The sequence below is a fragment of the Pelobates fuscus genome, chromosome 4 (genome assembly GCF_036172605.1).
Source record: "Pelobates fuscus isolate aPelFus1 chromosome 4, aPelFus1.pri, whole genome shotgun sequence".
Lineage (NCBI taxonomy): Eukaryota > Metazoa > Chordata > Amphibia > Anura > Pelobatidae > Pelobates > Pelobates fuscus.
The window spans coordinates 257454058-257468201 of record NC_086320.1 but is presented as its reverse complement, the minus strand read 5'-3'; the positions used below and the strand labels follow the sequence as shown (position 1 = coordinate 257468201).

Genomic DNA, 14144 nt, shown 5'->3' with positions numbered 1-14144 from the left:
CAGATGAGGCTCTGTGGCGCAATGGATAGCGCATTTGACTTCTAGTGTATTGAAGGCATTCAAAAGTTGTGGGTTCGATTCCCACCAGAGTTGTGTTTTGCAGACAAATCTTTGTAAGAAATACTCCTTCAATACTACAACTACAACATGAAAAACAATCTTAACAAATCTCTAACATAGGTGGTTAACTAGATGCATTCAGAAGGGATCTTAGAATAAGAAGTTAAGAAAGTTGAATAAATATTACCAACAATTACATTTAAATTAATAATGATGGAAACCTGAGCTTAATGTATCACAGTACACTTTGATTCTCCATTTATATTAAAGGACTCAAAGAGCTGTTCCCCTTAAACCATGGATGTCAGCTCATATCGTTAGGTGCAAATCAGAAACATCTTGCCCAAATTCCAGAAACTTTTTATTAGTTAAGAAAAATAAAGTACAGAGCTTTCTACCAAAGACCACTTAACATGTCTGTATGGCCTTCTTTTGTCACTATTGGCAGTAAGTTGTACCAGGAAAAGGAAAGGGATGAAAATGTTTTAATTTATGTTGTTAAATGGAAATCTCAACATATAAAAAGAAGTCAAAATTTCTGATTCGTCCACCAAAGAACACTTCAGAAACTTTTGACAGTTTTAATATCTTTGTCAGCTTAAACATTTAACACATTTTCCATTTTCTGATCAATCCAAAAACACTGCATAACCTTTGAATTTTTTTTAAAAAGAGATCTTTTTTTTTTCTTTTAATTGCCAGTGGCGTAAAAGAGTACCGTATATACTCGAGTATAAGCCGACCCGAATATAAGCCGAGGCCCCTAATTTTATCCCAAAAAACTGGGAAAACTTATTGACTCGAGTATAAGACTAGGGTGGGAAATGCAGCAGCTACTGGTAAATTTCTAAATAAAATTAGATCCTAAAAAAAATATATTAATTGAATATTTATTTACAGTGTGTGTATAATGAATGCAGTGTGTGCGTATGTGTGTGTGTATGAGTGCAGCGTGTGTGTATGAGTGCAGCGTGTGTGTGTATGAGTGCAGTGTGTGTGTGCATGAATGCAGTGTGTGTGTGCATGAATGCAGTGTGTGAATGCAGTGTGTGCAGGGCCGGTGCAAGGATATTTGCCGCCGTAGGCAAAAAAAAAATTGTGCCACCCCCTCCCCCCCCCATATGTCCTGACTTCCCCTCCTCCTCCCTCAGTGGTCCTTACCTCCCCACCCCCGTGTTCCTTCACTCCCCCCCCCAGTGGTCCTGACTCACCCTCCCCTAGTGGTCCTTACCCTCCCCTCCCCTAGTGGTCCTTACTTCCCCCTCCCCTCCCATAGTGGTCCTTATCCCACCCCCTCCCTCCCATAGTGGTCCTTATACCCCCCCTCCCTCCCATAGTGGTCCTTATCCCACCCCCTCCCATAGTGGTCCTTATACCCCCCCTCCCTCCCATAGTGGTCCTTATACCCCCCTCCCTCCAATAGTGGTCCTTATCCCCCCCCCTCCCTCCCATAGTGGTCCTTATACCCCCCCTCCCTCCCATAGTGGTCCTTATACCCCCCTCCCTCCCATAGTGGTCCTTATACCCCCCCTCCCTCCCATAGTGGTCCTTATCCCCCCCCTCCCTCCCATAGTGGTCCTTACCCCCCCCCTCCCTCCCATAGTGGTCCTTATACCCCCCCTCCCTCCCATAGCGGTCCTTATACCCCCCTCCCTCCCATAGTGGTCCTTAACCCACCCCCTCCCTCCCATAGTGGTCCTTATACCCCCCCCTCCCATAGTGGTCCTTATACCCCTTTTTTTTATTATTAATTTTTTTTTTATTATTTTAGTTCTTATTTTATTTATATATATTTTTTTCGTCCCCCCTCCCTGCTTGATATATGGCAGGGAGGGGGGCTCTCCTTCCCTGGTGGTCCAGTGTCATTGGCAGTTCAGTGGGGGGGAGAGGGGGGCTGGCAGAGCTGTACTTACCTTTCCTGCAGCTCCTGTCAGCTCTCTCCTCCTCCGCGCGGTCTGTGCAGCTCCCTCTGTCAGCTCCCAGTGTAAGTCTCGCGAGAGCCGCGGCTCTCGCGAGACTTACACTGGGAGCTGACCGATGTGCTGAACGGACGGCGCGGAGGAGGAGAGAGCTGACAGGAGCTGCAGGAAAGGTAAGTACAGCTCTGCCAGCCCCCCTCTCCCCCCAGTCTGTATTATGGCAATGGAAATTGCCATAATACAGACTCTGACTCGAGTATAAGCCGAGTTGGGGTTTTTCAGCCCAAAAAATGGGCTGAAAAACTCGGCTTATACTCGAGTATATACGGTATATTACATTTTGACTGTGTATCATTCTAGCTATTTTTTTTCGATGACCTTCTAGATACAAGCAGATGAGGCTCTGTGGCGCAATGGATAGCGCATTTGACTTCTAGTGTATTGAAGGCATTCAAAAGTTGTGGGTTCGAGTCCCACCAGAGTCGTGTTTTGCAGACAAATCTTTGTAAGAAATACTCCTTCAATACTACAACTACAACATGAAAAACAATCTTAACAAATCTCTAACATAGGTGGTTAACTAGATGCATTCAGAAGGGATCTTAGAATAAGAAGTTAAGAAAGTTGAATAAATATTACCAACAATTACATTTAAATTAATAATGATGGAAACCTGAGCTTAATGTATCACAGTACACTTTGATTCTCCATTTATATTAAAGGACTCAAAGAGCTGTTCCCCTTAAACCATGGATGTCAGCTCATATCGTTAGGTGCAAATCAGAAACATCTTGCCCAAATTCCAGAAACTTTTTATTAGTTAAGAAAAATAAAGTACAGAGCTTTCTACCAAAGACCACTTAACATGTCTGTATGGCCTTCTTTTGTCACTATTGGCAGTAAGTTGTACCAGGAAAAGGAAAGGGATGAAAATGTTGTAATTTATGTTGTTAAATGGAAATCTCAACATATAAAAAGAAGTCAAAATGTCTGATTCGTCCACCAAAGAACACTTCAGAAACTTTTGACAGTTTTAATATCTTTGTCAGCTTAAACATTTAACACATTTTCCATTTTCTGATCAATCCAAAAACACTGCATAACCTTTGAATTTTTTTTAAAAAGAGATCTTTTTTTTTTCTTTTAATTGCCAGTGGCGTAAAAGAGTATATTACATTTTGACTGTGTATCACTCTAGCTATTTTTTTTCGATGACCTTCTAGATACAAGCAGATGAGGCTCTGTGGCGCAATGGATAGCGCATTGGACTTCTAGTGTATTGAAGGCATTCAAAGGTTGTGGGTTCGAGTCCCACCAGAGTAGTTGTGTTTTGCTAACAAAGCAGACAAACCTTTGTAAGAAATACTCCTTCAATACTACAACTACAACATGAAAAACAATCTTAACAAATCTCTAACATAGGTGGTTAACTAGATGCATTCAGAAGGAATCTTAGAATAAGAAGTTAAGAAAGTTGAATAAATATTACCAACAATTACATTTAAATTAATAATGATGGAAAACTGAGCTTAATGTATCACAGTACACTTTGATTCTCCATTTATATTAAAGGACTCAAAGAGCTGTTCCCCTTAAACCATGGATGTCAGCTCATATCGTTAGGTGCAAATCAGACACATCTTGCCCAAATTCCAGAAACTTTTTATTAGTTAAGAAAAAAAAAGTACAGAGCTTTCTACCAAAGACCACTTAACATGTCTGTATGGCCTTCTTTTGTCACTATTGGCAGTAAGTTGTACCAGGAAAAGGAAAGGGATGAAAATGTTGTAATTTATGTTGTTAAATGGAAATCTCAACATATAAAAAGAAGTCAAAATGTCTGATTCGTCCACCAAAGAACACTTCAGAAACTTTTGACAGTTTTAATATCTTTGTCAGCTTAAACATTTAACACATTTTCCATTTTCTGATCAATCCAAAAACACTGCATAACCTTTGAATTTTTTTTAAAAAGAGATCTTTTTTTTTTCTTTTAATTGCCAGTGGCGTAAAAGAGTATATTACATTTTGACTGTGTATCACTCTAGCTATTTTTTTTCGATGACCTTCTAGATACAAGCAGATGAGGCTCTGTGGCGCAATGGATAGCGCATTGGACTTCTAGTGTATTGAAGGCATTCAAAGGTTGTGGGTTCGAGTCCCACCAGAGTAGTTGTGTTTTGCTAACAAAGCAGACAAACCTTTGTAAGAAATACTCCTTCAATACTACAACTACAACATGAAAAACAATCTTAACAAATCTCTAACATAGGTGGTTAACTAGATGCATTCAGAAGGAATCTTAGAATAAGAAGTTAAGAAAGTTGAATAAATATTACCAACAATTACATTTAAATTAATAATGATGGAAACCTGAGCTTAATGTATCACAGTACACTTTGATTCTCCATTTATATTAAATGACTCAAAGAGCTGTTCCCCTTAAACCATGGATGTCAGCTCATATCGTTAGGTGCAAATCAGAAACATCTTGCCCAAATTCCAGAAACTTTTTATTAGTTAAGAAAAAAAAAGTACAGAGCTTTCTACCAAAGACCACTTAACATGTCTGTATGGCCTTCTTTTGTCACTATTGGCAGTAAGTTGTACCAGGAAAAGGAAAGGGATGAAAATGTTGTAATTTATGTTGTTAAATGGAAATCTCAACATATAAAAAGAAGTCAAAATGTCTGATTCGTCCACCAAAGAACACTTCAGAAACTTTTGACAGTTTTAATATCTTTGTCAGCTTAAACATTTAACACATTTTCCATTTTCTGATCAATCCAAAAACACTGCATAACCTTTGAATTTTTTTTAAAAAGAGATCTTTTTTTTTTCTTTTAATTGCCAGTGGCGTAAAAGAGTATATTACATTTTGACTGTGTATCACTCTAGCTATTTTTTTTCGATGACCTTCTAGATACAAGCAGATGAGGCTCTGTGGCGCAATGGATAGCGCATTGGACTTCTAGTGTATTGAAGGCATTCAAAGGTTGTGGGTTCGAGTCCCACCAGAGTAGTTGTGTTTTGCTAACAAAGCAGACAAACCTTTGTAAGAAATACTCCTTCAATACTACAACTACAACATGAAAAACAATCTTAACAAATCTCTAACATAGGTGGTTAACTAGATGCATTCAGAAGGAATCTTAGAATAAGAAGTTAAGAAAGTTGAATAAATATTACCAACAATTACATTTAAATTAATAATGATGGAAACCTGAGCTTAATGTATCACAGTACACTTTGATTCTCCATTTATATTAAAGGACTCAAAGAGCTGTTCCCCTTAAACCATGGATGTCAGCTCATATCGTTAGGTGCAAATCAGACACATCTTGCCCAAATTCCAGAAACTTTTTATTAGTTAAGAAAAATAAAGTACAGAGCTTTCTACCAAAGACCACTTAACATGTCTGTATGGCCTTCTTTTGTCACTATTGGCAGTAAGTTGTACCAGGAAAAGGAAAGGGATGAAAATTTTGTAATTTATGTTGTTAAATGGAAATCTCAACATATAAAAAGAAGTCAAAATGTCTGATTCGTCCACCAAAGAACACTTCAGAAACTTTTGACAGTTTTAATATCTTTGTCAGCTTAAACATTTAACACATTTTCCATTTTCTGATCAATCCAAAAACACTGCATAACCTTTGAATTTTTTTTAAAAAGAGATCTTTTTTTTTTCTTTTAATTGCCAGTGGCGTAAAAGAGTATATTACATTTTGACTGTGTATCACTCTAGCTATTTTTTTTCGATGACCTTCTAGATACAAGCAGATGAGGCTCTGTGGCGCAATGGATAGCGCATTGGACTTCTAGTGTATTGAAGGCATTCAAAGGTTGTGGGTTCGAGTCCCACCAGAGTAGTTGTGTTTTGCTAACAAAGCAGACAAACCTTTGTAAGAAATACTCCTTCAATACTACAACTACAACATGAAAAACAATCTTAACAAATCTCTAACATAGGTGGTTAACTAGATGCATTCAGAAGGAATCTTAGAATAAGAAGTTAAGAAAGTTGAATAAATATTACCAACAATTACATTTAAATTAATAATGATGGAAACCTGAGCTTAATGTATCACAGTACACTTTGATTCTCCATTTATATTAAAGGACTCAAAGAGCTGTTCCCCTTAAACCATGGATGTCAGCTCATATCGTTAGGTGCAAATCAGACACATCTTGCCCAAATTCCAGAAACTTTTTATTAGTTAAGAAAAATAAAGTACAGAGCTTTCTACCAAAGACCACTTAACATGTCTGTATGGCCTTCTTTTGTCACTATTGGCAGTAAGTTGTACCAGGAAAAGGAAAGGGATGAAAATTTTGTAATTTATGTTGTTAAATGGAAATCTCAACATATAAAAAGAAGTCAAAATTTCTGATTCGTCCACCAAAGAACACTTCAGAAACTTTTGACAGTTTTAATATCTTTGTCAGCTTAAACATTTAACACATTTTCCATTTTCTGATCAATCCAAAAACACTGCATAACCTTTTAATTTTTTTTAAAAAGATCTTTTTTTTTTCTTTTAATTGCCAGTGGCGTAAAAGAGTATATTACATTTTGACTGTGTATCACTCTAGCTATTTGTTTTCGATGACCTTCTAGATACAAGCAGATGAGGCTCTGTGGCGCAATGGATAGCGCATTGGACTTCTAGTGTATTGAAGGCATTCAAAGGTTGTGGGTTCGAGTCCCACCAGAGTCGTTGTGTTTTGCTACTAAAGCAGTCAAACCTTTGTAAGAAATACTCCTTCAATACTACAACTACAACATGAAAAACAATCTTAACAAATCTCTAACATAGGTGGTTAACTAGATGCATTCAGAAGGGATCTTAGAATAAGAAGTTAAGAAAGTTGAATAAATATTACCAACAATTACATTTAAATTAATAATGATGGAAACCTGAGCTTAATGTATCACAGTACACTTTGATTCTCCATTTACATTAAAGGACTCAAAGAGCTGTTCCCCTTAAACCATGGATGTCAGCTCATATCGTTAGGTGCAAATCAGAAACATCTTGCCCAAATTCCAGAAACTTTTTATTAGTTAAGAAAAAAAAAGTACAGAGCTTTCTACCAAAGACCACTTAACATGTCTGTATGGCCTTCTTTTGTCACTATTGGCAGTAAGTTGTACCAGGAAAAGGAAAGGGATGAAAATGTTGTAATTTATGTTGTTAAATGGAAATCTCAACATATAAAAAGAAGTCAAAATGTCTGATTCGTCCACTAATTTTTTTTTTATTATTTTAGTTCTTATTTTATTTATATATATTTTTTTCGTCCCCCCTCCCTGCTTGATATATGGCAGGGAGGGGGGCTCTCCTTCCCTGGTGGTCCAGTGTCATTGGCAGTTCAGTGGGGGGGAGAGGGGGGCTGGCAGAGCTGTACTTACCTTTCCTGCAGCTCCTGTCAGCTCTCTCCTCCTCCGCGCGGTCTGTGCAGCTCCCTCTGTCAGCTCCCAGTGTAAGTCTCGCGAGAGCCGCGGCTCTCGCGAGACTTACACTGGGAGCTGACCGATGTGCTGAACGGACGGCGCGGAGGAGGAGAGAGCTGACAGGAGCTGCAGGAAAGGTAAGTACAGCTCTGCCAGCCCCCCTCTCCCCCCAGTCTGTATTATGGCAATGGAAATTGCCATAATACAGACTCTGACTCGAGTATAAGCCGAGTTGGGGTTTTTCAGCCCAAAAAATGGGCTGAAAAACTCGGCTTATACTCGAGTATATACGGTATATTACATTTTGACTGTGTATCATTCTAGCTATTTTTTTTCGATGACCTTCTAGATACAAGCAGATGAGGCTCTGTGGCGCAATGGATAGCGCATTTGACTTCTAGTGTATTGAAGGCATTCAAAAGTTGTGGGTTCGAGTCCCACCAGAGTCGTGTTTTGCAGACAAATCTTTGTAAGAAATACTCCTTCAATACTACAACTACAACATGAAAAACAATCTTAACAAATCTCTAACATAGGTGGTTAACTAGATGCATTCAGAAGGGATCTTAGAATAAGAAGTTAAGAAAGTTGAATAAATATTACCAACAATTACATTTAAATTAATAATGATGGAAACCTGAGCTTAATGTATCACAGTACACTTTGATTCTCCATTTATATTAAAGGACTCAAAGAGCTGTTCCCCTTAAACCATGGATGTCAGCTCATATCGTTAGGTGCAAATCAGAAACATCTTGCCCAAATTCCAGAAACTTTTTATTAGTTAAGAAAAATAAAGTACAGAGCTTTCTACCAAAGACCACTTAACATGTCTGTATGGCCTTCTTTTGTCACTATTGGCAGTAAGTTGTACCAGGAAAAGGAAAGGGATGAAAATGTTGTAATTTATGTTGTTAAATGGAAATCTCAACATATAAAAAGAAGTCAAAATGTCTGATTCGTCCACCAAAGAACACTTCAGAAACTTTTGACAGTTTTAATATCTTTGTCAGCTTAAACATTTAACACATTTTCCATTTTCTGATCAATCCAAAAACACTGCATAACCTTTGAATTTTTTTTAAAAAGAGATCTTTTTTTTTTCTTTTAATTGCCAGTGGCGTAAAAGAGTATATTACATTTTGACTGTGTATCACTCTAGCTATTTTTTTTCGATGACCTTCTAGATACAAGCAGATGAGGCTCTGTGGCGCAATGGATAGCGCATTGGACTTCTAGTGTATTGAAGGCATTCAAAGGTTGTGGGTTCGAGTCCCACCAGAGTAGTTGTGTTTTGCTAACAAAGCAGACAAACCTTTGTAAGAAATACTCCTTCAATACTACAACTACAACATGAAAAACAATCTTAACAAATCTCTAACATAGGTGGTTAACTAGATGCATTCAGAAGGAATCTTAGAATAAGAAGTTAAGAAAGTTGAATAAATATTACCAACAATTACATTTAAATTAATAATGATGGAAAACTGAGCTTAATGTATCACAGTACACTTTGATTCTCCATTTATATTAAAGGACTCAAAGAGCTGTTCCCCTTAAACCATGGATGTCAGCTCATATCGTTAGGTGCAAATCAGACACATCTTGCCCAAATTCCAGAAACTTTTTATTAGTTAAGAAAAAAAAAGTACAGAGCTTTCTACCAAAGACCACTTAACATGTCTGTATGGCCTTCTTTTGTCACTATTGGCAGTAAGTTGTACCAGGAAAAGGAAAGGGATGAAAATGTTGTAATTTATGTTGTTAAATGGAAATCTCAACATATAAAAAGAAGTCAAAATGTCTGATTCGTCCACCAAAGAACACTTCAGAAACTTTTGACAGTTTTAATATCTTTGTCAGCTTAAACATTTAACACATTTTCCATTTTCTGATCAATCCAAAAACACTGCATAACCTTTGAATTTTTTTTAAAAAGAGATCTTTTTTTTTTCTTTTAATTGCCAGTGGCGTAAAAGAGTATATTACATTTTGACTGTGTATCACTCTAGCTATTTTTTTTCGATGACCTTCTAGATACAAGCAGATGAGGCTCTGTGGCGCAATGGATAGCGCATTGGACTTCTAGTGTATTGAAGGCATTCAAAGGTTGTGGGTTCGAGTCCCACCAGAGTAGTTGTGTTTTGCTAACAAAGCAGACAAACCTTTGTAAGAAATACTCCTTCAATACTACAACTACAACATGAAAAACAATCTTAACAAATCTCTAACATAGGTGGTTAACTAGATGCATTCAGAAGGAATCTTAGAATAAGAAGTTAAGAAAGTTGAATAAATATTACCAACAATTACATTTAAATTAATAATGATGGAAACCTGAGCTTAATGTATCACAGTACACTTTGATTCTCCATTTATATTAAATGACTCAAAGAGCTGTTCCCCTTAAACCATGGATGTCAGCTCATATCGTTAGGTGCAAATCAGAAACATCTTGCCCAAATTCCAGAAACTTTTTATTAGTTAAGAAAAAAAAAGTACAGAGCTTTCTACCAAAGACCACTTAACATGTCTGTATGGCCTTCTTTTGTCACTATTGGCAGTAAGTTGTACCAGGAAAAGGAAAGGGATGAAAATGTTGTAATTTATGTTGTTAAATGGAAATCTCAACATATAAAAAGAAGTCAAAATGTCTGATTCGTCCACCAAAGAACACTTCAGAAACTTTTGACAGTTTTAATATCTTTGTCAGCTTAAACATTTAACACATTTTCCATTTTCTGATCAATCCAAAAACACTGCATAACCTTTGAATTTTTTTTAAAAAGAGATCTTTTTTTTTTCTTTTAATTGCCAGTGGCGTAAAAGAGTATATTACATTTTGACTGTGTATCACTCTAGCTATTTTTTTTCGATGACCTTCTAGATACAAGCAGATGAGGCTCTGTGGCGCAATGGATAGCGCATTGGACTTCTAGTGTATTGAAGGCATTCAAAGGTTGTGGGTTCGAGTCCCACCAGAGTAGTTGTGTTTTGCTAACAAAGCAGACAAACCTTTGTAAGAAATACTCCTTCAATACTACAACTACAACATGAAAAACAATCTTAACAAATCTCTAACATAGGTGGTTAACTAGATGCATTCAGAAGGAATCTTAGAATAAGAAGTTAAGAAAGTTGAATAAATATTACCAACAATTACATTTAAATTAATAATGATGGAAACCTGAGCTTAATGTATCACAGTACACTTTGATTCTCCATTTATATTAAAGGACTCAAAGAGCTGTTCCCCTTAAACCATGGATGTCAGCTCATATCGTTAGGTGCAAATCAGACACATCTTGCCCAAATTCCAGAAACTTTTTATTAGTTAAGAAAAATAAAGTACAGAGCTTTCTACCAAAGACCACTTAACATGTCTGTATGGCCTTCTTTTGTCACTATTGGCAGTAAGTTGTACCAGGAAAAGGAAAGGGATGAAAATTTTGTAATTTATGTTGTTAAATGGAAATCTCAACATATAAAAAGAAGTCAAAATTTCTGATTCGTCCACCAAAGAACACTTCAGAAACTTTTGACAGTTTTAATATCTTTGTCAGCTTAAACATTTAACACATTTTCCATTTTCTGATCAATCCAAAAACACTGCATAACCTTTTAATTTTTTTTAAAAAGATCTTTTTTTTTTCTTTTAATTGCCAGTGGCGTAAAAGAGTATATTACATTTTGACTGTGTATCACTCTAGCTATTTGTTTTCGATGACCTTCTAGATACAAGCAGATGAGGCTCTGTGGCGCAATGGATAGCGCATTGGACTTCTAGTGTATTGAAGGCATTCAAAGGTTGTGGGTTCGAGTCCCACCAGAGTCGTTGTGTTTTGCTACTAAAGCAGTCAAACCTTTGTAAGAAATACTCCTTCAATACTACAACTACAACATGAAAAACAATCTTAACAAATCTCTAACATAGGTGGTTAACTAGATGCATTCAGAAGGGATCTTAGAATAAGAAGTTAAGAAAGTTGAATAAATATTACCAACAATTACATTTAAATTAATAATGATGGAAACCTGAGCTTAATGTATCACAGTACACTTTGATTCTCCATTTACATTAAAGGACTCAAAGAGCTGTTCCCCTTAAACCATGGATGTCAGCTCATATCGTTAGGTGCAAATCAGAAACATCTTGCCCAAATTCCAGAAACTTTTTATTAGTTAAGAAAAAAAAAGTACAGAGCTTTCTACCAAAGACCACTTAACATGTCTGTATGGCCTTCTTTTGTCACTATTGGCAGTAAGTTGTACCAGGAAAAGGAAAGGGATGAAAATGTTGTAATTTATGTTGTTAAATGGAAATCTCAACATATAAAAAGAAGTCAAAATGTCTGATTCGTCCACCAAAGAACACTTCAGAAACTTTTGACAGTTTTAATATCTTTGTCAGCTTAAACATTTAACACATTTTCCATTTTCTGATCAATCCAAAAACACTGCATAACCTTTGAATTTTTTTTAAAAAGAGATCTTTTTTTTTTCTTTTAATTGCCAGTGGCGTAAAAGAGTATATTACATTTTGACTGTGTATCACTCTAGCTATTTTTTTTCGATGACCTTCTAGATACAAGCAGATGAGGCTCTGTGGCGCAATGGATAGCGCATTGGACTTCTAGTGTATTGAAGGCATTCAAAGGTTGTGGGTTCGAGTCCCACCAGAGTAGTTGTGTTTTGCTAACAAAGCAGACAAACCTTTGTAAGAAATACTCCTTCAATACTACAACTACAACATGAAAAACAATCTTAACAAATCTCTAACATAGGTGGTTAACTAGATGCATTCAGAAGGAATCTTAGAATAAGAAGTTAAGAAAGTTGAATAAATATTACCAACAATTACATTTAAATTAATAATGATGGAAACCTGAGCTTAATGTATCAAAGTACATTTTGATTCTCCATTTATATTAAAGGACTCAAAGAGCTGTTCCCCTTAAACCATGGATGTCAGCTCATATCGTTAGGTGCAAATCAGACACATCTTGCCCAAATTCCAGAAACTTTTTATTAGTTAAGAAAAATAAAGTACAGAGCTTTCTACCAAAGACCACTTAACATGTCTGTATGGCCTTCTTTTGTCACTATTGGCAGTAAGTTGTACCAGGAAAAGGAAAGGGATGAAAATTTTGTAATTTATGTTGTTAAATGGAAATCTCAACATATAAAAAGAAGTCAAAATTTCTGATTCGTCCACCAAAGAACACTTCAGAAACTTTTGACAGTTTTAATATCTTTGTCAGCTTAAACATTTAACACATTTTCCATTTTCTGATCAATCCAAAAACACTGCATAACCTTTTAATTTTTTTTAAAAAGATCTTTTTTTTTTCTTTTAATTGCCAGTGGCGTAAAAGAGTATATTACATTTTGACTGTGTATCACTCTAGCTATTTGTTTTCGATGACCTTCTAGATACAAGCAGATGAGGCTCTGTGGCGCAATGGATAGCGCATTGGACTTCTAGTGTATTGAAGGCATTCAAAGGTTGTGGGTTCGAGTCCCACCAGAGTCGTTGTGTTTTGCTACTAAAGCAGTCAAACCTTTGTAAGAAATACTCCTTCAATACTACAACTACAACATGAAAAACAATCTTAACAAATCTCTAACATAGGTGGTTAACTAGATGCATTCAGAAGGGATCTTAGAATAAGAAGTTAAGAAAGTTGAATAAATATTACCAACAATTACATTTAAATTAATAATGATGGAAACCTGAGCTTAATGTATCACAGTACACTTTGATTCTCCATTTACATTAAAGGACTCAAAGAGCTGTTCCCCTTAAACCATGGATGTCAGCTCATATCGTTAGGTGCAAATCAGAAACATCTTGCCCAAATTCCAGAAACTTTTTATTAGTTAAGAAAAAAAAAGTACAGAGCTTTCTACCAAAGACCACTTAACATGTCTGTATGGCCTTCTTTTGTCACTATTGGCAGTAAGTTGTACCAGGAAAAGGAAAGGGATGAAAATGTTGTAATTTATGTTGTTAAATTAGATACAAGCAGATGAGGCTCTGTGGCGCAATGGATAGCGCATTGGACTTCTAGTGTATTGAAAGCATTCAAAGGTTGTGGGTTCGAGTCCCACCAGAGTAGTTGTGTTTTGCTAACAAAGCAGACAAACCTTTGTAAGAAATACTCCTTCAATACTACAACTACAACATGAAAAACAATCTTAACAAATCTCTAACATAGGTGGTTAACTAGATGCATTCAGAAGGAATCTTAGAATAAGAAGTTAAGAAAGTTGAATAAATATTACCAACAATTACATTTAAATTAATAATGATGGAAACCTGAGCTTAATGTATCACAGTACACTTTGATTCTCCATTTATATTAAAGGACTCAAAGAGCTGTTCCCCTTAAACCATGGATGTCAGCTCATATCGTTAGGTGCAAATCAGACACATCTTGCCCAAATTCCAGAAACTTTTTATTAGTTAAGAAAAATAAAGTACAGAGCTTTCTACCAAAGACCACTTAACATGTCTGTATGGCCTTCTTTTGTCACTATTGGCAGTAAGTTGTACCAGGAAAAGGAAAGGGATGAAAATGTTGTAATTTATGTTGTTAAATGGAAATCTCAACATATAAAAAGAAGTCAAAATTTCTGATTTGTCCACCAAAGAACACTTCAGAAACTTTTGACAGTTTTAATTTCTTTGTCAGCTTAAACATTTA

General features: G+C 36.2%; 6 non-coding genes across 6 annotated transcripts; all 6 read left to right on the top strand.

Annotated features, from left to right (window-relative positions):
- The first annotated feature begins 7 nt into the window (after positions 1-7).
- Positions 8-93, top strand: TRNAR-UCU (transfer RNA arginine (anticodon UCU)). Its single transcript is given in 2 exon segments — positions 8-44; positions 59-93. It is a non-coding gene; the product is annotated as a tRNA-Arg (tRNA).
- Positions 94-2378: 2285 nt separating this feature from the next.
- TRNAR-UCU (transfer RNA arginine (anticodon UCU)) lies at positions 2379-2464 on the top strand. The gene is given in 2 exon segments: positions 2379-2415; positions 2430-2464. It is a non-coding gene; the product is annotated as a tRNA-Arg (tRNA).
- A 4150-nt stretch (positions 2465-6614) lies between these two features.
- On the top strand, positions 6615-6700 carry TRNAR-UCU (transfer RNA arginine (anticodon UCU)). Its single transcript is given in 2 exon segments — positions 6615-6651; positions 6665-6700. It is a non-coding gene; the product is annotated as a tRNA-Arg (tRNA).
- Positions 6701-7800: 1100 nt separating this feature from the next.
- Positions 7801-7886, top strand: TRNAR-UCU (transfer RNA arginine (anticodon UCU)). Its single transcript is given in 2 exon segments — positions 7801-7837; positions 7852-7886. It is a non-coding gene; the product is annotated as a tRNA-Arg (tRNA).
- Positions 7887-11186: 3300 nt separating this feature from the next.
- On the top strand, positions 11187-11272 carry TRNAR-UCU (transfer RNA arginine (anticodon UCU)). Its single transcript is given in 2 exon segments — positions 11187-11223; positions 11237-11272. It is a non-coding gene; the product is annotated as a tRNA-Arg (tRNA).
- A 1612-nt stretch (positions 11273-12884) lies between these two features.
- Positions 12885-12970, top strand: TRNAR-UCU (transfer RNA arginine (anticodon UCU)). Its single transcript is given in 2 exon segments — positions 12885-12921; positions 12935-12970. It is a non-coding gene; the product is annotated as a tRNA-Arg (tRNA).
- The last annotated feature ends 1174 nt before the right edge of the window (positions 12971-14144 follow it).